Genomic DNA, 22,783 nt, shown 5'->3' with positions numbered 1-22,783 from the left:
TGGAACCATGTCCAGTGATCATGTCAAGAAGCTAACTGTTCATTGTATGCCCAGGAAAGACCAGTGTCCAAGAAGGACTTCTAGTGCCACCACTCCCATTTCCTCAGGGAACTAGCCTTCTGTCACTCAGAGCCTATGTACTTGAGTGCAGCTACTGCATCTCTCTACTCTAAAGAAATTCTATGAGCTAGCACTAGGCAGAGACAGAACTCTGCCCTGGCCTCAGTGATGAAGTCTTTGACTCTACAGTTAGCGGACTGAACCCATAGAGGAGTTAAGCAGAGTCTCTCTCCTTCTGGACAAGCTGTAAAAAGGAAGGTTTACATCTAGAGCTACTGACAAGGATTTGGATATCATCAAGGTAGGAATGGACACAGAATTGCTTCACCCATAGGAAAGCAGATGAAAACTGGAGAAGGGGCAGAGTTCAATCCCTAAGGATGGGGTACCATCCCTTGAGTTTCTCTGCCCTGGCCTGTTACATAAGCCAGTGGAAGTGGAAGCTGCTTGTTTGTTTCCCAGCTGCCCAGACCTGAATAATCACATAAAACTATATTAACTACAACAACTCAGACATATTTCTAGATAGCTCTTATATCTTAAATTAATCCATTTCTATTATTTTTATCATGAGGCTCCTGGTTTGTTACCTCTTGCTTCTTGGGCAGCTACATAGTGTCTGCCTCCTTTGACAGCTACATGGCATCTCCTTGACGCTGCCTACTCTCTCTCTCTCTCTCTCTCTCTCTCTATATATATATATATATATATATATATATATATATCTTTCAGCCTGTCTATATTCTACCCTGTCATAGGCCAAAGCAGTTTTATTCATTAACCAATAAGAGCAACACATATACAGAAGGATATCACACATCATCTCCCCTTTTCTGTCTAAATAAAAGTAAGGTTTTAACTCTAACATAGTAAAATTACATATACAAAACAGTTATTAAGCAAGAATTATAGAATATTTCTTTGTGAGTATAAAGTTTTATATCTAATTTATCTTTTATCATAACTAAGGAAAATTATAACTATCTGTCTTCAACTATACCAAAGACCCCAGAAGGATATAATATGACCTAAGTAAATAGGAAGTACATTGTAAGAAACTTCCAAAACTTTAGAATTGAGAGAGACATCTCACTGCAGACAGTCACTGAAAGTTCTTCTATAACACTGGGGCATCCAATTTCAGCCTATAGGCCCATAGTATCTGGCAAACTTGTCCATGAGGCAGGAAATTTGAAGATCTGTTCTGCCTTGTAATGGCAAAGTTCATTAGTTGCTTTCTTCTGTGTCCTTCATAATGTCTGGCAATTTCTTCTATGAAGCAGGAATCCTAAAGAAGCATTCCATTTTCTGGAAAGTTCTGCAGTCACTTTTCTGTGGGCCCTGCATGTCCAGTTCATACAGTGTACCATCAAGCAGTCCATGCAAGACCAGTTTCTTGCCCAAATGGTTAGCCTTGTCACACTGAAGGCAAATTCCATAATGAGTTTCTTCAATGCCCATCAACCTCTCTGAAGTAATTGGTATTGCCAGATGCAGACATGTCTCACTGTCACGAAAAGTCTAAGTTCTTGAAACATTTTAAATGCCATATTCTGTAGGTCTTTGAAGTGTTGAAGATTATCCATCTAGACTTGAAACAGTTTAAATGCTATATTCTGTAGGTCTTTGAAGCACTGAAGATTATCTAACTGAAATGTATCTCTTTATATCCAGAAAACCTAAAGTAATTAAAAGTTTGATTATTATAGCTAACTACCTATTTATCTATTTCTTATCTACAGATTACAGAGCTGAATAATACCTTAAACAAAAGTAGAAATATACATACAACAAAATTGACCTTAACTTTGTATTAATAGATCAAGACCCATACCAATGCAAAGTATTCATTTCTATATCATATCCCTTTATAAATGAAATCAAACATTTATAAACAATTATTTTGTGAATTTGTGAATTGTTTTCTCCGACTGCTTCCTGCTGTCTGTTTGGTAAAGTATTTTTAGGGTTCACGAAGACCTTTCAGGGGATCTTGGTCCATCAAAACACATTAGCCTGAAAGAAATTTACAGGTTCTAATCTTCTGTGAAAACAAAAGCAGAACCTCTTTTCCAATGTAACATATACTTAGACTGAAATTGTGAAGCGAAAATATCTTTAAAATATATATGTTAGCTTAGGTTAGCAGCCCCCAGAATCAAATGTCTCTCTGCAGTCAAACATTCAAAGAAAACACAATAATACACATAATCCAGACTCTGTGAATTTTCCATCTTTGTGTGGTTTTGTAATGCTTATTTTATTATCTTTTTAAATCTATTACTGTCTATACCCTTTTATATTACTTTTACTGTTCTATAACTGTCTATACTCTTTTTCCTTTCTCCCAAGCCTACAGACATTTAAAACACACTGTGACCTGTTCAGAAGTTCATTTTTGTCTGAATTTGTCTGAATCTGTCTTTATTGCATATCTGTAATCGCGAATCTGACTAGAAGCACCTTTTAAAAAAAATTTTTAAAGCTAAGCAGGATAGTACTAACTCCATGGCCCTGCCTGTTGGCTCAACCCTATCCAACATGGCAAAGGTATCACCTCTGTGAGCCATGCTCACCACCCCAGCTCCATATACGGAGCAGGTCTATGTCACCATTAAGCAAACAATTCATAGCACTCTGCTCATAAACCCCACTCAAGTGCACCATAGCCAGACCTCACGAAAGAGGCAGAGCAATTCCTTTATGCTGCTAGTATGAATCATTAAACCATTATTTAAAGGAGCTATGCCTCTGCTTGTGGTCTGCAAACAGAGCCTATCTGAAAAATAATGTGACTGCCAAGAAGCTGTGGTTGGCTCCCATTTTTTGTGGGTAAATAAGCCCTCTTCTTCCCCCTTAAGTTTTTTAGAGGTTTCCATTTTGTAACTGGAGACTGTTCTTTCATTTCCTGGATGCCCAGACCTAAATAATCACACAGAAACTATATGAATTACAACACTGTTTGACCAACAATTCAGGCGTATTTCTAGAAAGCTCTTATATATTAAATTTACCCATTTCTATTATTTTGTATTTTCCCATGGGGCTTGTGGTTTGTTACCTCTTGCTTTCTGAGCAGCTCCATGGCGTCTGCCTCTTTTGGCAGCTACACAGCATCTCCTTGACTCCACCTTTTCTCTCTCTCTCTCTCTCTCTCTCTCTCTCTCTCTCTATATATATATATATATATATATATATATTTATTTATTTATTTATTTATTTATTTATTTATTTATTTATTTATTTCAGCTTGGCTATATTCTGCCCTATACTATAGGCCAAAGCAGCTTTATTCATTAACCAAGAAGACCAACACCTATACAGAAGGACATCACACATCAAACCAGCATATGAAAGCTGGGGTTTTCGATGTTTGTACCTTCAAAGACTACGATTAATAAAAAGGCCATGAAGAAAAAGCAACAGGAACTATTCTCCAGGAAATCAATGACCATGCATTTTATATATAATGAGCAAATTTTAGCACAATGTTTGATATGCACTGAATACCACCAGTACTCAAAGACAGATGTGAGACAAGACACCATATGGTTTTACACTCAGCATCACCAAAGGCAGAGGACTGAGTATCCTACCTAGACTGCTCAGAGACTGGTCAAGCTACCTCCCAGCCTTCCCAGGTATGGCCAGCAGGCTGTGGTGGTATGTCTTTTAAAAAGATAAGACTGACATGATCTTCTGTACTTGCCCAAATTTTATTACACATAGACATTCTCTTTCAAAAGCCCAAGAATCCTTCAGAACCCCAGCTCTGAATTAACCACCTGAAAAGGCTGTATCAAGGGAACAGGATCAGAAGCAGGAAGCCCAAGGCTCAAAGCAGACACAGTAAAAGGAGTTCTAAAGCCTAGCTACAAAAGCTTTCCAATTTGCATCCTTGAAATGTCTGATTACATAAGATGGTTATGTCAGCTCTGACTGTTCAACTGACACTGCTCTAGATGAAGGCTGAAAAAAAAATTTTTTTTCTACTAAGTCCAAGTAAGCCATCACGTTAAATTCATTCCCTCTATACCCAAGCTAGAACAACCTGTGACAAACATGGTCCGGTGACAAGTGCAAATGCTGCGTTCGATTGTGAAAGAAAAATGGTCAGGTGAAATGAAAAAGTCAGCAAAGACCTAGTAATCTAGAAACAGACACTCTGCTTTAGAAAGATAATGACATTGTCTTGTCTTGTCCTTCCTTCCTTCCTCCTCTTTATTTCTTCCCTAGGTAAAAAAGGAAAAATGCCATCTTGAATCAAAATACATGACCAGGTCCAGTGTGACAAATGACTACGAGCAAAGTATTCTTCCTCCCTTGTCCAGCCAGGGAAGCCAGAGAGCCAGCAAAGCCATTCTATATTCAGTCTTTTATGTTACTTCCAGCTGTTGGTTTGCAGGGCTGGGATGGAACCCAGGGCCTTGGGTATGCTAGGCAAGCCCTCTACCATTGAGCTTTACCATGAGCCTGCTACTCCTGTTCATGAGTAATGTGAATTCTGGCTGGGCAATAGTGGCACACATTTCTAATCCCAGCACTCGGGAGGCAGAGGCCAGGGGATCTCTGTGAGTTCAAGGTCAGCCTGGTCTAAAAAGTGAGTTCCAGGGTAGCCAGGGCTGTTACACAGAGAAACCCTGCCTTGAAAACACAAAAACCAACAAAAAAAAAAAGAAAGAAAAGAAATAATGCAAATTCTGAATTATCTTTGAATCAGACACAGTTCCAGATACTAAAAACACAGTGGCGAGCAAGATGGGCAAGGTCTCTGTATAGTCTCACACACAGCTTAAATTCCAAAGGGAGGGAAGGAAAATCAGAAATGAAGCAACACAAAATACAGGACTCCAAGTAGAGTGGAGTATTAAAACACCATGAAGCCGCTAAAGGGGTAAAGGTGACAGAACAGGAAGGTCAGGAGGTATCGGCAGAGAGACACAAAACAGGTGACGGAAGAGAATTCCAAGCAGAAAAGTATAGTGAATGCAAAGACCTGTGCGTGGAAAGACACTAGCTGTTTTCAAGCACTCGTAAGGTAGACAATGTGAGTAGAGTCTAGCAGGCCACAAGCATAGAGAGGCCCATGGTGGAAGGGAGGCAGGGACCAGATGCTGCAAAGCTGTTTATCAGTCCTGACTACATACCCAGAGATTCTCATTCTTTCAAGTCTCAGGCACTGGTTTTGTTGATATTTATGTGCTTTTAATTCCTCCAGATGATACTGACATGCGGCCATCTCCAGCAGTGGCCTGGTTGAATAAAGAGGCCTGCTGGATTTTGTTGAACATGAGGTGGGAGGTCATTATTGTGTTGGCAAAGCATAGGCTGGGTGGCTCTACAGTGACTCTGCAGCTCTGTCCAGGCAGCTGAGCTAAAAGCTAAAGGACCCATGGTGGGGCCACCATGATCACTCAAGAGCATGGGTGGGATCTGTCTCAGCGTAAGCTGTCTGAACAGACTCATAGGGAGCTGACAATTGCATTCCTAAGGGTTCAGGAGCAATGCTACTTACTTCACAGATTGCCTAAAACACCAACATTGAAGACCACTGCTCTTCCAACTACTCTTCCAACGACCGTCCACAGTTGAAACTGAGTCACAACATGAATTACATATATTTCAACTAATAACACACACGCACACTCCCATGAAATATCACAGTGCACTACAGAAACTAAAGGTTAAGTACTGTTCTCTGGCTTTTGTTGAATATGTCTCCTAGATTGCAGCATGATGTATGCTTCTTACTACAAAGGTCAAAGGGTTGTGGGAAACCCTGCTCCAAGAGACAGATGATGATGGCTCACAACAGCAAGAGGCTGTGGAGTAGACGCAGAGATACAGCAGATCAGCAGTACCATCAAGGGTGAGAAAACCAGCCCTCAGGTGGCAATGGATGATGGATGAAGAGGAGCCAGACGGTACAGGGTTCAGAGCAAAGGTCAGCTAGGAAAGGGCAGAGGCAACAGGCAAGAACATGGGAGACTACCAATTTGAGATATTGTATCACTGTGAGATGCTTCTGATGTCTGTTCCTGAGGAGCTGTCACTCAGAAAGATGGATATACAGGTTTAGCACCTGAGAGAACAAATGGTGATGGAAAAAACAAACATGCTATAATCATCTGCATATTCAACCTCTAGGGCTAGGTAAGAGCAGCTAGAGCTCATTGTGTGAATGGGGAAGAGAGGAAAGCAAGAATGAAGCCTGGGGTCATTAGAGGCCAGAAAGAGGTAGGTGGGGAGAGCAAGGGGACGGTGGTGGGGAGGTCTAGAAAATGGCATCTGCTGAGTCTGTGGATGAAAGGCCTTCCTTCATTAGATAGAGGTGGAAAAGCCACTGTTGAGTTGAGGAGGTGACTCAGTAAGAGCCTTTGCCTACAATGCACAAGGCCGTAGGTATCATCTTAAGCAGCACAAAAAGGAAAAAAAGAAAAATAATCACTCTAACCTTAAAATATACAAATAGACATACCCTCAGTAGAAGACCATATACACATGCCATGATTCACTTCCCAGGGCACCCTAATAATGGTAGCTAACTCTAGGGTCCATGTTATGGTTTAATCTGAAATGTCCCCCTTGGGCTCATGTGCTCAATGTTTGTTTGCCAGCTAGTACTGTTACTTTGGGAGGCTGTAGAAACTTTGACAGGATGTTCTTGCCACCAGAAGTAGATTATTAGGGATAGACTCGGCTTCGGCTCTTTTGAGCTCCCTGCTCCCTGGACCACTCTCTTGAGCTTTGATCGCATACTTTTACAGTCATGAGCTGAGCTACCCCACTCTGCCTTCCCCACTGCAACACACTTCTAAAACCATGAGCTACAGTAATCTCTGTCTTTGAGTTGTTCTCTGTCAGGCATTTTAGTCGCAGTAATGAAGCAAATTGAAACTTGAGCCTTTGAGGCTGTCTCTTAATGTTGCAGGAAGATATGGTATGTGTGTCTACTTCATGTCTAACAGAAAATAATATTCTTTTATCCTTATATAAGTCATGATCTGAGGATCAAGGGTGGAGAAGCTGAAGGAGACAGCCAAGCATCAAGTATCCACCTGAATGAAGTTATCTTTAAAGTAGGGGTGTTGTACACACACACATGCACACATGCATGCAGAGACATGCATGCAGGCTCACATGTCAAAGTCAGAAGACAACGTCAGATGTTGGTCCTCACCTTCCACCCTGTGTTAGGATCAATTTTTCTGTTGTTTACCATTGCGAGTTCCTAGCTGGCGCACAGACTTCTGGGAATTTCCCTGCCTCCATCTTTACGCATGACACCAGACCTTGCTTTATTTGGGTTCTGTTTGGAGGATTCAAACTCAAGTCACAACACTCACATGGCAAGCCCTTTACCCACTGAACTATCTCCCAAACCTTCCGTTTTGTGATTTCTGTCTGCCATCTGCATGCCAGGAAGAAGGGGAGCTATATAACTTTAACCACAGCAGTCTTGGCAGCTAAGATCTGCGTAAGGATAACCTCCCTACACAGCTTCTATTTTGGACTCCAGTAGGCTACTTAACAAAACCTCAGATGAAAGGTGTGAAAAAACCTCTGCACTTAGAAGCTGTCTTCAAGAAGACTCCAGGCAGTGTGATTTACAGCCTTTCCTGACAACCATTAGCTGCTAAGGTACCAATTAGGGTTGCCTGTCTTTTTAGCAAGTCCTAGCCCAAATGGCAGCAACTTCTCCTTCAATCCCTGTACATTTTCCTCCTCGTTCATACTTCACTCCAGTGGCAGCAAAGCTTCCAGATGGCTGCTGAAGTCACAAATTCCAGCCATCACAAGAGACAGCTCCACAAATGAATTCAAAAGGGTAAAATATAATTAAAAAAAAATGGATAGCCAGGATGCAGGGCCACAGACTCAGGGTGAGAAATGAGAACTCAGAGCAGCAAACCCTCCCACCACCCAGTGACGTCCTAGACTGTAGAAATGTACACCCTTTGGCTCCAAAGCAAGTCAGACAGAAAAGAGGAAGTTCCTCAGTGTGCATTTTGATGACATCACCAAACATTTTACATATAACTTCCAAAGTATCTACTTGGGGCAAAGCTAGCTGATCATCTTGATCTCCACAGACAGGACTTTTAAAATGATTTCCAAGCCCAACTCACAACTGCAGACACCAGCACAAGGAAACGATGTCTTAATCTCCAAGGCATTTCCTAGCAACCAGCACCTGGGAGACCCTGAGAAATCTGACAGCTCCAACCAGCAGATGAACAAGGGTCAGAAAAAACACAGTAAAGTAACAAAACAGACGCAATTTTAAGTAAAAGAGACGGTGGCCCCCGGGGGAGGGGGGGCAATGGTTCACTCAGTAAGTAACTGTTGCATAAATATGAAGAGAGGACCTAAGTTTGATCCACAGAACCCATGTGAAAAGGTCACACAGTTAACATGCACTTAGAATCCCAACCCTGATGAAGAGACAGGCAGATTCCTAGAACTGGATGGTCAGCCAATCTAGGAACCCAACTGGTAAGATCCAGGCTAAGTAAGAGATCCTACCTTGAAAAGAAAAATTTAAACAACCATGGATGGCTCCTAGGGACTAACACCACAGCATTCCACACATGTATCTACACAATTGTAAACACACACACATACGCACAGCACACAAAGCACATGCACAAAGAGAGCTTTGTCTAAAGAAGGGTGAACAGTGCCTTTATACAAGAATCAGCAATCACTAAAAGAACATATGTGTTTCATGCAGGTAGAGAAAGCACAAAAAGCTACTCTTGATGGGACAGTGACTTCAGATGTGAGAAGACAGTGGCGCAAGCAGCTGGTTAGGCCACTTCCCGAGTCTGGTGGTCAGCTTTCATGTCTCTGACTAACTGTAGGTCTCAGCATGTTAATTCTCTAGGTCTGCCTTCCTAGAATAGTAAAACAAGGATGTGGCTGGCAGAACCTCATGAGAGAACATGTGTGCAAATTTACATACGGGAAACTTTTCAGTGCCGACCAGGTACCATGCAGGACTCCATAGCTGTCAGCAGTAGCAGCAATCACCATTATTAGTGTGAAAAGTTATGTGTGCCGGAATAGAGAAGAGTAAGCAAGAAAAAGACACTCAGTCTACCTGAGGAGCGCTCAGCTCTAGTTCAAGATGACTTTGGGCAGTCTAATCAAAGCAATCCTACATTTCCCTGCAGACAGGTAGCTGGTGGCTTTTACATGTTTCACCCAGCCTCAGGCAGCCTTGCTCCTGATGAGGCATCTAGAGCACTGCTCGGAATCTTCTCAAGTCTGCTTGCTATTTTCTCAGCAGGAAACAGAAATACATGAAGCAGATAGTGCTTCCAGCTACCAAGACAACGAGCAGGCCAGGAAACCAGGCAACAACACACAACCCCACAGGTGGGTCACTCCAATGTCCCTCTGCTGGCTGGAGTGGGTGGGTAACCCATCCCGACAGCTGAGCTCTGATAAGTTTGGTAGCAAGCAGAGACAGGCGTCCTTCCTTCCTATCTCTCTCTCTCCCTCTACCCTAGCAAGCTGCCGGATGTCACTCTTTTTGCCTTTCCCTAGGACTTTCTCAGGGTGTGTATGAGGATGCTAGCTAGCCAGCTCCCTTAACCCAACACATGCCAGAAAACTGCAGGGAACCAGGAAGGATAGGAAGTCATTCTGAGAAAGGCAGGTCTGGAAGAGGGGAATGCAGGCAAGCTGAGAGAAGAGGGTTAACCAAGTTCTAGAAAACGAAAGTGAATTCGGAGCTTCAGCAAGTCCCCCACTGAGCTGCAGCCTCTGAAAGCTGGTGGGAGGGTAACATTCTCCTTGTAGGTAGGCAAATCCAGCTTTAAACAAAAACTCTGTGTGTGTGTGTGTGTGTGTGTGTGTGTGTGTGTGTGTGTTCTCCTCTGAGCCAGGAGCAAGGACTAACTCCATTAACCTTACTTCCTCTCCTCCCCCTTCTCCTTCTCCACCTTCCATCAGGAAGAATCGAATTTCCACTGTACATACTACAAACTTCCTTTTTAGGTTAAAACACAAAATAAACACAGTCTCCAAAGAATAAGGCATGCCTTCTCATCTCTCCTATACTTAATCAGTTTTTTGTTTTGTTTTGTTTGTTTTTGGTTTTTTGAGACAGTTTCTCTGTGAGTAGCCCTGGCTGTCCTGGACTTCACTCTATAGACCAGGCTGGCCTCACAATCTAATTATTTTTAAAATGATGCTGCTTTTCTTACTTAGAAGGAAGACAGGAGTCTAGACCCCAGCAGGTGAAGAAGTTGGGATGGTAGTAACCGTGAGAACAAAACGTTGCGAACAGTGAATACGAAGATTACACACGACTATATGTGATCGTTAAGAGAATAATAAGCAATAGCTAAAAGCGATAGTTAGGAGCCATGAGCGCATTACAACTGTGAATATGGATCTTTACTGCAATCAGTGTGTGGGATAGGATGAAGCTCCCAAAGAAGCAGAAAGAAAGCAGAGCCAGAAATAATTGGGGAAAAGGCAATCTAGACAACAGGATCCGGGAGAATACGAGGACACGCCCTCGTTGGCCTCGGAAAAAGCCAAATAAAGCAGCACTCTCTGGAGCCCCTGGATTCAGAAGGAAGTTTATACTTAACGATATACATTATAGGTAAACATCTCATTAGCCAGAGACCCAACCGCCACCAGCCCTGGAGCCAGTGAGATACCCTTAAAACCAGGAACCCTAAGCTTCGAGCAAGCTCTAGTTCTCCTCAGAATGAGATGCAGGGGGGAAACAGTGCCTGAGAGGGTGAAAAGGCCCTTTCCAGGAATAACAACTCCATGTCTGCCCAAATAAGGCAAGTGAAAGCAAAAGGCCCCGGAGGACCTTCCTAAAGCAGCCAGCTGGATGACAGGGACGTGCACCCCAACTCTAGCCTGCTTTGCCTGGCTCGTACATGGTCAGGGAAAACACGAGGGGCTCCGAAAGTGAAAATGTGGTGCCATGGAGAAGCCTGGGATTCACTGCTTCCATCCCAGCACAGGCTTGGCCTGGGAACCTTCAGATGTTCCGAGCTGCGTCCCTGCACATCCTGTGACACCGAGCAAACTGGCAGAGTCTGGTACTAAAACTCAAAACTGACCTTTTTCTTTCTCAAATGCCCAAATACAGATTCATCATCCAAAGCTTAGATATGACCTCAGTGTTACATATCGGCCTGCATAATCGATTTTCAATTTTCAGAATGAAGACAATTACAAGACTTATCTCACGTAAGTATTTATTTCACTGTATTTTTTTGGTTTCCAAATAAAGTCCAAATTTCATGTTTTAGGAAATCTCTTTACAGAAGAAATGACTTGGTTCTTTAAAATATATTTTTCTCCTCCCATATGCTAAGAGTCCTTTATATGCTGAGAAAATTTAAAATAAGCACCATAGGAAAAGATCGCTATTGCTATAATAAAGCTTGGCTGTGGGAGAAAATAAAAAAACCTCTATACTGGGTTTAAGCTTAGATTCTGCCACCATCTCTTGTGGGGTTTCAGCAATGTCATCAGACCAGAGTGTGGGCACATGACAGGAGAAGACAGAAGCACATACATCCATAGTTGGGAGAAGGAGAACGCATTCCATAGATTTTTCCGGAAAATCTAGTAATGCTTTTCCCTTTCCTTGAGCAATGTAGGTTTCTAAAGGCATACCAGCTCACCGGAAAATAAAACAGATGGTAAGAAACTGTCGCAGCCTGGAAAAGAGGCCCTTGAAGGGTTAAAAGCTCTGCAAACAGAATGTCACCTAAAACAGTTTGTCAGCTGTGCCAGCCTTCCAGGATCAGAGTCCTGCCCATCCACTTCCTCTTTGTGCAATGTGGTCTCTCACTTATCCTCCAGCATCTTTGTTTTGGAAGTCTGGAGCAAATTCTGCAAGCCTCAGCAGTGCAGAGAGGCACCCAAGGCTGTGTGCATCTTGACCCGGACCCAAGGCAGAAGAAGCTGAAATGCACAGGCTGGTGAAGAGAGGGAGAAGGGACCACTCAGAATTGAGTCAGCTGGCTCACCCTGGACACGCTGAGGGAGGTGGAGGTGTCCCAACACTCAGCAGAAACCCAGCCTTTAGGCTGTAAACTGATCAGCTATTCCTTTGGCATGTTTCAACTTTTCTCCTTGGAAAGCTTCCTGGGGGTGGGGAGGGGAGTGGAGGCCACACAGACACAGACATACTTGAACCATCCAATCTCTAGGTTAGTGACTCTAAACTATGGTTTGTTTATTCCCACTAATTCGTAATCCTACTTTTTAGTGTGTGTGTGTGTGTGTGTGTGTGTGTGTGTGTGTGTATGTGTGTGTGCGCCTTCAAAACCCAAGACCCAAGTTGGTGTCTGGGGCTAGTTCTGTGATTGCATGGAATATATTTGGTCTGACCTGACAGCTCAGTGCTTGTCAATGCATTAAGTCCAGAATTAGATCTTTTGAGGCCTGGTACACAGCACAAGCTTGCGAGACACTATCAGAAGCAGGAAATGAGCTGATCACTTTAAAATCCCTAGTGATTCTGATCCTCTCAGTGACTCTAAACTGTGGTTTGTTTATTCCCACTAATTCATAATCCTACTTTTTAGTGTGTGTGTGTGTGTGCGTGTGTGTGTGTGTGTGTACCTTCAAAACCCAAGTAAATTTCTTTTAGGCAATAAGAAATATGAGAAAGTGAAAAAAATTGTTAGCAGCTTGTATAGGCAAGATGGCATTTCGAGTCCGCAGGGAGCAGTGTGCATCCCTCCAACACCAGAAACGCCTTGAAATGAAATGACCTAGCAAATGTAGTTCTAGGGCACAATTTCTGGCCTGTAGGCCTGGGTTATATCCAGGGCAGAAAACAACATGGTTCCCCCCACAGTCATTTTTGCATCGCAAATGATTTCTGAGCATTTGATTATTTTTAGCACATCATACAGTGGAGTCTGCACAAAGCAAAAATAGATGTTTGCTTCATATAAAACTTGTAATGAGGTGGGCGTTGCTTGTTGTCCCAGACTTATTTAATACTGAATTGAGATGGTCCCAATATAGATTACCACTATCATCGCACATTTTTCTAAAAGAGGCTTATGTAGAACATGGCAAGCCATCGACATACAAGTGCAAGAAACCGACATAAACCACGCTTGTCTAGGAGTACCACAAGTACTGATGCCAGCAGTTCTGAATCCGAAAGAGAGCACAGTTCCGGAATGACAAGGGCAGCACGGGGATGGGCTTCATCCACATAAGGGCTCCACCTTTGACTGGACCTTGGCGGCTCTTCTTACTGGACTTCTGCCTTTGGCACTGGCCTGCTAACCTGGCTCTAGCTGCAACCACAAAAGCACTCTCTAAGGTGACCAAGCTGTCAGGCTTAGTTGGGTCTCTTCCAAAGGTTCTCAGGAGAATTACTTGGAAATGTTGTCTACCTGAAACAGGTGGTATGTTCCCTTCCTGGAATGCTGAGTGGGTCATCACAGTTAAATCCTCTGAGTTACATAATCCAGAGGGAGAGAGTTTAATTTCAAGCTGCTCTGGCAGCTAACACAATGCTTGCTGTTCATGTAAAACACTGTTTGCTGGCTGGAAGGGGAAACCTTCATTCCCCTTCCCTGACGCTTCACATAGCGAGGAGGATCTACACTTAAGGACACCACTTCTGGTTTCTCCGTGACCACTCGATCTCTCTTCTCAGTGGGAAGTAATTCCATGAAATGACTGGCAGGTCTGCGCATGTTCCGTTCAGCTGCAACCTGCCCAGAGAGAGTCTGCTATGATGAGATCCCCAGCTGCCATTCAAGGGGAAGGAGAACCAGGACAGCTGTGCGGAACACATCTGTGGGGCGGCAGAGTCACAGGCTCAAGCTATAACACTGAGGCGGATCACTCCCTGATCTGCTTTAATCTCTCTAGAACCTCCGGGGAACATTTGCTCTCAAACCACTGACAGATTAGATAACCATGCTAACGGGAGTAATCAGCTCAGTAGCTCTTAGAGAACTATCCATGGAGATTTGTGGGGCCCTCCTGTTCCATCTCTTTTGTAACAAAAACAAGCGGCGAAGTTTTTAAAAATGTTCATCTGAACTACTGACCAGTTTCTTATTTAATCTGATGTTTCATTTCTTCATGCTAGTGTTCTCTATCAGTATAGCTATAAATATACAATTGAGAAAATTAAAGACAATTTAAAATTAACTGATCAATCCCACTAAAACACACACATTTTCACATAATCTAGGTATATCATTCTGTACAGTTTAATGATCTTGATTTTATTTGTAACAACATGCAGGGGAGCGAGGATGCTTGAGAAAACTGAAGGGAGGCAAGACCCAGAAAGACTATAAGACTATATCTGCCCTTCTTTCGCACATCACCGGGAAGAGGAAAAGCACACGTGCTACCCGGGGATCGCCACTGTAGGTTCTCTCAAATAAAAAACACAAGCACAGCACATCATCTAATGTGAATCTTCCCACAGCAAAGAAGAAAGAGCAGTGACAGACTTTCTGCTTAAAAGGAAAGCCACCAAACAGGGATACGCTCAATTAATGACTCATTGAAATGTCTGTTCTCTAAGCACACCTAGGCAGGCAACCAGCAATATCATAGCTAATTCTCCTGTAAGAAGAAATAATTTTCTATGAAGTCAGTTCTGGGTCATTACATAATCTATAGGACCCTTCCTCTACCCTTAACTTTGGTGCTCTATGACACGTGTGTGTGTGTGTGTGTGTGTGTGTGACACACATTAAGCTGACTAACAGAAATAATGAATGCAGTCAGCCCTCTGTATCCAGGGGTTCCATATACAAGAATCAAATGTAGGCAGAAATAACCATTGGAAAAAGAAAATTAGGCTTATAATGAACATGTAAAGACATATTTCTTACTGTACACGAAATTACCTCATTAACACACATCATTGATGTGGTATTAGGGATTACAAACAATCTTAAAATGATTAAAGTATACAAAATATTATGCCTACTTTATATGAAAACACTATGCCAGCCAGGCAGTGGTGGCCACGCCTTTAATCCAAGCACTCAGGAGGCAAAGGCAGGCGGATCTCTGTGAGTTCGAAGCCAGCCAGTACAACAAGAGCTAGTTCCAGGACAGACCTCAAAGCTACAGAGAAACCCTATCTTGAAAAACAAAAACAAACAAAAAATATATAGAAAAAGAAAACACTATATAAAGCCTTGAACAGTGGCTGATTTTGCTATCTCTAGAGGGTCTGAATTAATCCACTGTGGATACAAAGATACAACTCTGTTTATAAAAAGTTATTGATATTGGTAAGGTATTATCATTTTGTTGTTGTTGTTGCTTCTGTTTGTTTGTTTTGTTTCCAAGATAGAGTTTCTCTGTGTAGCCCTGGCTGACCTAAAATTGACTCTGTAGACCAAGCTAGCCTTGAACTCAGAACTTAGAGATCTGACTGCTTCTGCCTCCCAAATTCTGGGATTAAAAGTGTTTGCCACCACCACCACCCCCGGCAAGATATTAACAGTACAAAACTGATAATCACAAAGCTAAAAATACCCACTTGTATTTTAATTAACTTCCTGCAATGTTTTATCAGCTTTATACATACTTCACAATATTGTCTCACTTAATTATCAAAACAAGCATCCTTTAGTAAAGTCTGAGGTGCAAGAGCTTGAGGAATTTAATAGTATCACAGAGTCAGAAACTAAACCCTGGCAATCTGCCCCCACCACGCCTCCCAAAGCACTCAAAGCTACTGCGTTTGAGTCTGAGCGTTCAGACAGCGATGACCACAGAGTCGTTCATAGGATTAACTACATGGAACTAAACCTACGTTTCAACAGGTTGGAATCAGTGACATCGAGTGAGCCACTATTTTTGCTGTTTAGTCAAAACTGCAGAAGTTATTTTATTTTGACATTTTTATGACACTGTAGAAATAAAAGACTCCCCTACCCCTAGCGCTTCCATGTATGTCTCCTAGGATTCTCCTTGCCACCTAGCTTCTCTGGGGTCTTGGACTATACGCTGGTTATCCTTTGCTTTACATCTAATATCCACTTATGAGTGAGCATATACCGTGTTTGTCTTTCTGCATCTGGGTTACCTCACTCAGGATGGTTTCTTCTAGTTCCATCCATTTGTCTGCAAATTTTACCGCTGAGCAGTACTCTACAGTTCAATCTGATGGGGCATTCTTGTCAATGAAGATTCCCTCTTCCCAGACATATGCAAATTCATGAGAAGCTGACAAAATACTAACCAGAGCAGAAACTCTACCCATTTAATCATGGCAGTCACAGGAACATCACAACTCTTCAATCTCACACACAATGTTGGTTGGAAGATCATGGCACACATGGCTCCATTAGTAATGAGGACTCGACCACTAAAGAATCTCACCACAGAGTGCATGCGCACGGAGCAGAATTAAGTCCTGGTGCCTTTCCCAGCTCTGAAGACATCTGGAATGCCACAATTCTCACTGGCAAGACAACCTGGACTGGAAACTAAATTTGTAATCTTGTTATTTGATGGACTTCTCGGGTGAGCACAGATCTGTGTTAGTTATATACCTCACTGTGACAAAGTACCTAATAAAAGCAGACTAAACAGAGACGGGTTTCTTTGGGCTTATGGTTTATGTGGATGCAACTCACGCTGTCAAGGGTGGCATGGGGTCTGGGGGAGTCTGGTCACATTGCTTTCACGGTTTGCAAAGCAGGTTTGAATGAATACTGGTGCTCAGCCTGCCTCCTCTTTTCATCGTAGTTTAGATCTCTACCTTAGAATGGTGCCACCCACATTTAGGGTGCCACAATTAACCTAATCTAGAAACTCCTTCGTGAACAGGCGCAGAAGTTTGTTCCACCTGGATGCTACATCCTGTCAAGGTGTCAGTGTAAGTCACCACAGGGTCCATTCCACAATGGTAGGGAACTAATTAGAAGGGTTGGTACTGAACTCTCTGTTCCAACATTGCTACATTCTCCACTACTGTCACTCAAAAGAAAACAACAAAAATCACTGCAGAAAAGAAAAAAGAAACACCTAAAAAAGCTGTTTTCTATAAAATCTTATGTAATTAAAATTTTAACTCCATATCAAACAATTTTTGTGAAAAGAAAATACACCCACGTAAAAACTCAATGTGCTCACTTTACAACCTTTAAAAAGCCCAAGAGTGTCAAACATTAGAGCAATGAGAAAATAATAATTTTTCTCATTCTACACACCATAAACAAATTATGAGTCGGAAGGGCTAATATTTCAAGATGTTTGCAAAATGTGTAATTTTACTGTCAGTGGTTATTGTGTGAGCTTCAGATAAAAAGGTTACCACCCTTCAGATCTCTGAGCCAGCTTGGAGTGTGTTAATTACTGCTGTAAGAGGGAGCAGTGGAACTGAGGGGAGGTTTAGTGGGGAGGCACTTGCTGGGAAAACATGGGTACTAGGGTTCAGGTTCCCAGCACCCACATACATGCCAGGTGAGCAGGGCCACGTGCAACCTACAGCTCAGGAGACAAGGGATCTCTGGAGTAAGTGCTCTGTCTGAACCAGCCATACCATCAAGCTCTGGGGTCCAGTTAGCAACCTTGCCTTTATATACAGATGGAGAGTAATTGAGGTCAACCTATGAACTCCACACATGTATGCACGCACACCTGCACACACACAAGTAAGCACACATGTGCGCATGCAAAAACTACACACACACAAACAAACACAGAGAGAGAATTATTTTTTTAAATCTCGGGGGGGGGATGCAGTCTGAGGAGCTGAGATACTGACTCTCGGCGCATGCCCTAAAGCCCTCTGGACTTTCTTTATAGAATCTGCCACACTTCAAGGGCAGTCTGCACCGCTACAGTGGAACAGTTGGTGAACTCAAAAAAGATTATCCTATCCAAAATGATATTATAATCTTTCATAAGGTCAAATAGGGTTAGGGATTAGAAGAGACAAGACTATCGATCAAGAAGCCCCTTTCAGAGAGGAGAAATATTTTTAAAGAAACAGTACATCTTTCCATTATAAACTAGAAAAGTACAAACAACACAATCAAAACTAATGAAACAGAAACTACCACCAAGGAGATCTCTGGAGACCCAAAAGGTCCCTCTTAGCTCTTGATATCTATAATGTTGCTAGACTTGGATGCACCCACTGGGGGCATGAGCAATATTGGGAGTATGTTGGAGATGTGAGACCTCAACTTATTGGGTATCCACAGAATCTTCACTTTTAACAAGATGCTTGAGAGACAACCTTGTACGGTAACATTCAAAAACCAACTGTCAGCATCATCCGACTCATACCAGGGCAGACTGCGTGATGAAAGAACTCAAGGGCAGCTAGCAACCTGCATCTCACACAGTGTGGAGAGCATAGGGCTCTTTGTGTCTCCAGGTACCCATTTCAACATGGGAGAGACCTATGGGACACAAACCTTGTTTCCTAATAAACCAAGCTGCTGTCACAATTAGCTAGCATCTTGCAAACACCACTGGCCATAGAAGAGATACCTGTGGTTGTTCTATTACTGCTCATGAGAACAGTCAAGGGTGGATCTCACTGGGAGGGACTATTTGCTGCGGCAGGATTCCAGGGCCTAGCCCAGAGCTAAGCCCATAGGCGCTACATACCTTAAAAGTACTTGAAGAATAAAGAAATAACTGAAAGGATTGCCCATCCAGTTCTCAAGTCAAGCATGGGGACACACACCTGCAGTCTCAGTACTGAGAAGTCTGAGGCAGGAAGGTCCAGACTGAGTCTACCCTGGGCCACAGAGCAAACAAACCAGAGAAATCTCTGAATTGTAGCCCAGTCTCTGCTCAACCCAACAAGATACTTCTTAGTCTCTAAGTCCTCTCCTAAACGACAGGTAGAAGATCATCTGTAAGATTTGTTTCTGTTCTTGAGCATTAATGAAAATTCCTCCCGAGTGTAATTTTCATTTAAGTACTGAAGCCACCTCCAGATAAAAACAGTAGCTGAGCAGTGGCGCAGCGGTGGACGGGAAGCACATCTTTTGTCAGCTCCTGACCTACTGTCCCCTCTACAGCCATAGTTGGTCCTTTCAGGGACCTTTTCTGTCTCTGGAATTCACCTCCTTCCTCACAGAACACTACCACTTCTTCCTCCAAGTATGCGTGTGTCTTCCTTCACTGTTGCTGATTCTCCCCAGTAATCTTTTCTTTTTTCCCCCCAGTAATCGTTTCTACATGACCCGTCGCCCCTCACAGCTGCTCAGAAAGACTGTAAGTCTAGCCACGTTCCTGGAATCTGGCAGACCTCAGGAATGCCACTGTCTACTCGTTTGTAGCAGTGTCTCTCCTGTGCCCTCAAGTCAAGAACTTGTGTAACTGTTGGCCCTGCCTCAGTAATGCCAGCAGTCTGAGTGTCCATGCATGAATCCTATTTGTAAATACAACTGTTCCTTGCATTTCAAGGAACTTCAACTTCACTTGCTAGTTTCTACCTAGTATAATTTCATTTATTCATACATCAGGATGCAATTACATAATTCTGTGGCTCAACAGACTATAAAGCAAATCAGCACTGTGTGTGTGTGTGTATGCATGCACAAGTGTGTGCAGGTATGCTCACCCACGCAGGTGAATGTTGAGGCCAGAAGTAACACTGAGATGTCTTCTTCAATCATTTATCCTTTTTTTTTTTTTTAAAGACTAAGACTCTGGAGCTATACACTGTATTTCTTTTTTGAAAATTTTTAATTAAAATATAATTACATTATTTCCCCTTCCCTCTCTCCAACCCCTCCCATTCTCCCACCCTTGTGCATTCTCTCTCTCACACTCAAATTCAAACAGCATAGAGAACCCTAAGCAATATAAAAATAAATCTACCATGTGTTCCAGCTCTGCCATTCCTTGTCAAATGCACAAAGGTCTGGACATCCAACTCCGCGGGTAACTGTTCAGCAATATTTATCATAGTGCTGTTCACAATAGCTAGGAAATGGAAACAACCTAATTTTTCCTCAACTGATGAAAGAGTAACAAAAAATGGGGTACATATTCATTTCATTTTTTTCAGACAGTTTCTCGATGAACCTGGAGATCATCATTTCAGTTATATGGCTGTCCTCCAGCCCTGTCTCTTGCTACTTCCTAGTATTGGGGTTACAGGTACACATGAACACACCAAGCATTTATGCAGGTGCTAGAGATCTGAGCCGAAGTCTCCATGCCGGCACAGCACGTACTTATCTGCAAGTTACCTCCCCAGCCTGGTACCCGTACCATTTGAAAAGGAAATATCAGGGGCTTTTGGACATTTCCAACATTCTTGGTACACATACATACAAACACCAACATCAGTCTGCTTCAATACAAGGCCATTGTTCAAGCCTGCAATTGTTTTTTTTTTAATTTTATAAGTATTTTGCCTAATGTGTGTGTGTGTGTGTGTTTATGTGTGCCATGTGTGTCCCTGATGCCCAGGGAGTCCAGAGGAGAAAATCCTATCCCAACCCCAAGAACTGGAGTTACAGATGGCTGTGAACCATGATACATATCTATATATCTGGGAACTGCACTTGGGTAAGGTGGAAGAGCAGCAAGTACTTATCTCACTTGCTGAGCGAGCCATCTTACCAGGCTACTGTTGAATCTTAAATACAACACAATAACAAAATGCAGCAATGGTTAAAACTCACTCTTGGCTTCAATTATCTATGTATTCACCAAGCCATCTTCACTAACAGTGAAGAACATACTCCCTGAGGGCAATGATATCTTTATGTACTTTTCAGGTAATATTTTATCTTCCATGCATACTACTATAGGTCTAGAATCTAGCCTGTTTATTCTGGTTTCTTCATCCTAATCATTCTTCTACAGAAGAAGCCAAGATGATAAATAGATAAAAATTCTTTTTAAATCTTCTCTGACTTCTCTCAATTCTCCTGCAAAAGATGAGTTGATCCCATTAATGTACACAGAGACTGCCCTTCTGTTTCCCGGCCACCTTGAGCCAAATAATCACATAGAAACTATATTAATTACAACACTATTTGGCCAATGGCTCAGGTATATTTCTAGCTAGCTCTTACATCTTAAATTAACCCATTTCTATTAGTCTATGTATTGTCATGTGGCCATGGCTTTACCTCATTTTCTACATGTTTTGTTTCCTCTCCGGCTGGTTGGCATCTGCTTGACTCTGCCTACTCTCTCTTTCTCTCTGTTTGGATCTCCCGCCTGGCTTTACCCTGCTAAGCCATTGGTCGAAGCAAGCTTCATTCAATCAACTAATAAAAGCAACATATATAAAGACGGACATCCCACATCAATTTGCCTTGCTATCATATTTTGTTGTTAATGTTAACAGTAGCCTAAGCTGGTGGTCTTCTATTGATTCTCTCTAGTAGAAGGAGAGGCCTGCATGTTTGGTTTTCTTATGACGACTTCTTCAGTTAGGTGTGGTGATGCAAGTCTCTGATCTAAGATTTAGAAGAATAAGGCAAGAGGTTTTTAAGCTAGGGCTACATAGTAAGCCCTCCCCCATCTCAAAAAGAGGGGAGAAGAGGCCAGTGAGATGGCTCAGTGTGTAAAAACACTTTCCATTCAAGCATGCCTGACTTTGACCCCAGAACTCACATAAAGGAGGAAAGAAAGAACCAACTCCACACACTTGCACACTTGTCCTCTAACCTCTAATGTGCACTGTGGCACACACATTCCCACACAAATCACACAGGGACACACAATAATAATACAGCAATTTTTTAAATTGGGGGGGGAGAGTTTTTTACTGAAGTAAAAACATATGTGTAGAAATTATACAAATTATTTAGTAATGTTAAAAGGAAACTCATTTATGTGTCCCCAGACCAAGAAGTTAAATGACACTAGTACCTTTACGTCCAATCATCATTGGGTCTCTTGTAATGATTAGGTCCCTGGTTACCTATCAAGATACTGGCAACCTGCATCAGAACTAGCAGACGAGTAAGACAGAAATGGTTCCGGACTACGAGGAGGCGTAAACAGGCAAAGATAATGCTCCAGTCCGATGACAAGATCTCTGTGGTGGAGGCATCAGCAGCAGGCTTCCCCAGCAGGGAAGGCCATGGAAGGTAGATGAGCTGCGCTTACAACCAGGTAAAACTCCTTGCCATAAATGAATAACTTCATCATAAACGAAGCCATGAGAAAACAATGCAATTATACATGCTCTTAGCCCATAGCCCCCGAAGTTTAGAGCAGCAGGTGGGAGGATACCAGAACTAACCCAAACCAACTGGGAAGAAAAGCCCATTGTTTGTGGTTTTATATTTTGGTGTCTTTAAGGAGGAGGGTCAGAGGAAATTCCACTGTATAATCCACAGACTTGTCCATGGACCATCTCCCCTGCAGGAGAAATTTCTGGCTTTGGGCTATGTTGCTGACTTCCAGCAAGCAAGTCTTTGGACAGACAAGGCGCTGCTCTCAAAAATTACAACAGGAAATGGAGCTGCAGGTGATAACACGCAGCCAAGACTCAGTTAGCAAAGGTGATCAGAGGCCAAGAGGACCAAGACAGACAATTGTACTCAATCCCTGAACTGTTTTCAGTTAGAGGAGATATCTCCACTTTACTGCTCAAAGCTCTTGACAATGACCCAGAACGCAAGGAGAGTTGCAGAAATCATGAAGTGGATTCCAGAAAGAGGTGCTTTCCTTGAAAATCCCGGACTAAGAATGTCACATGCGCACGCATAAGGAAACTCAGTCAGCATGCCAA

General features: G+C 42.6%; 1 long non-coding RNA gene across 1 annotated transcript in view; it reads right to left on the bottom strand.

Moving 5' to 3' along the window:
- Positions 1–870: 870 nt before the first annotated feature.
- Positions 871–22,783, bottom strand: part of LOC126506104 (uncharacterized) — a 94,749-nt gene continuing 72,836 nt past the window's right edge. The window contains exon 5 of the long non-coding RNA XR_007593109.1: positions 871–1,739. This is a non-coding gene — a long non-coding RNA (uncharacterized lncRNA). The remainder of the gene's footprint in view (positions 1,740–22,783) is intronic.

Source organism: Alexandromys fortis, unplaced genomic scaffold (assembly GCF_014885135.2).
Source record: "Alexandromys fortis isolate MF-2015 unplaced genomic scaffold, M_Fortis_MF-2015_v1.1 scaffold_48, whole genome shotgun sequence".
Classification (NCBI taxonomy): Eukaryota; Metazoa; Chordata; class Mammalia; order Rodentia; family Cricetidae; genus Alexandromys; species Alexandromys fortis.
The sequence above is the reverse complement of the archived record's forward strand: the minus strand, read 5'-3'. Positions and strand labels throughout refer to the sequence as shown.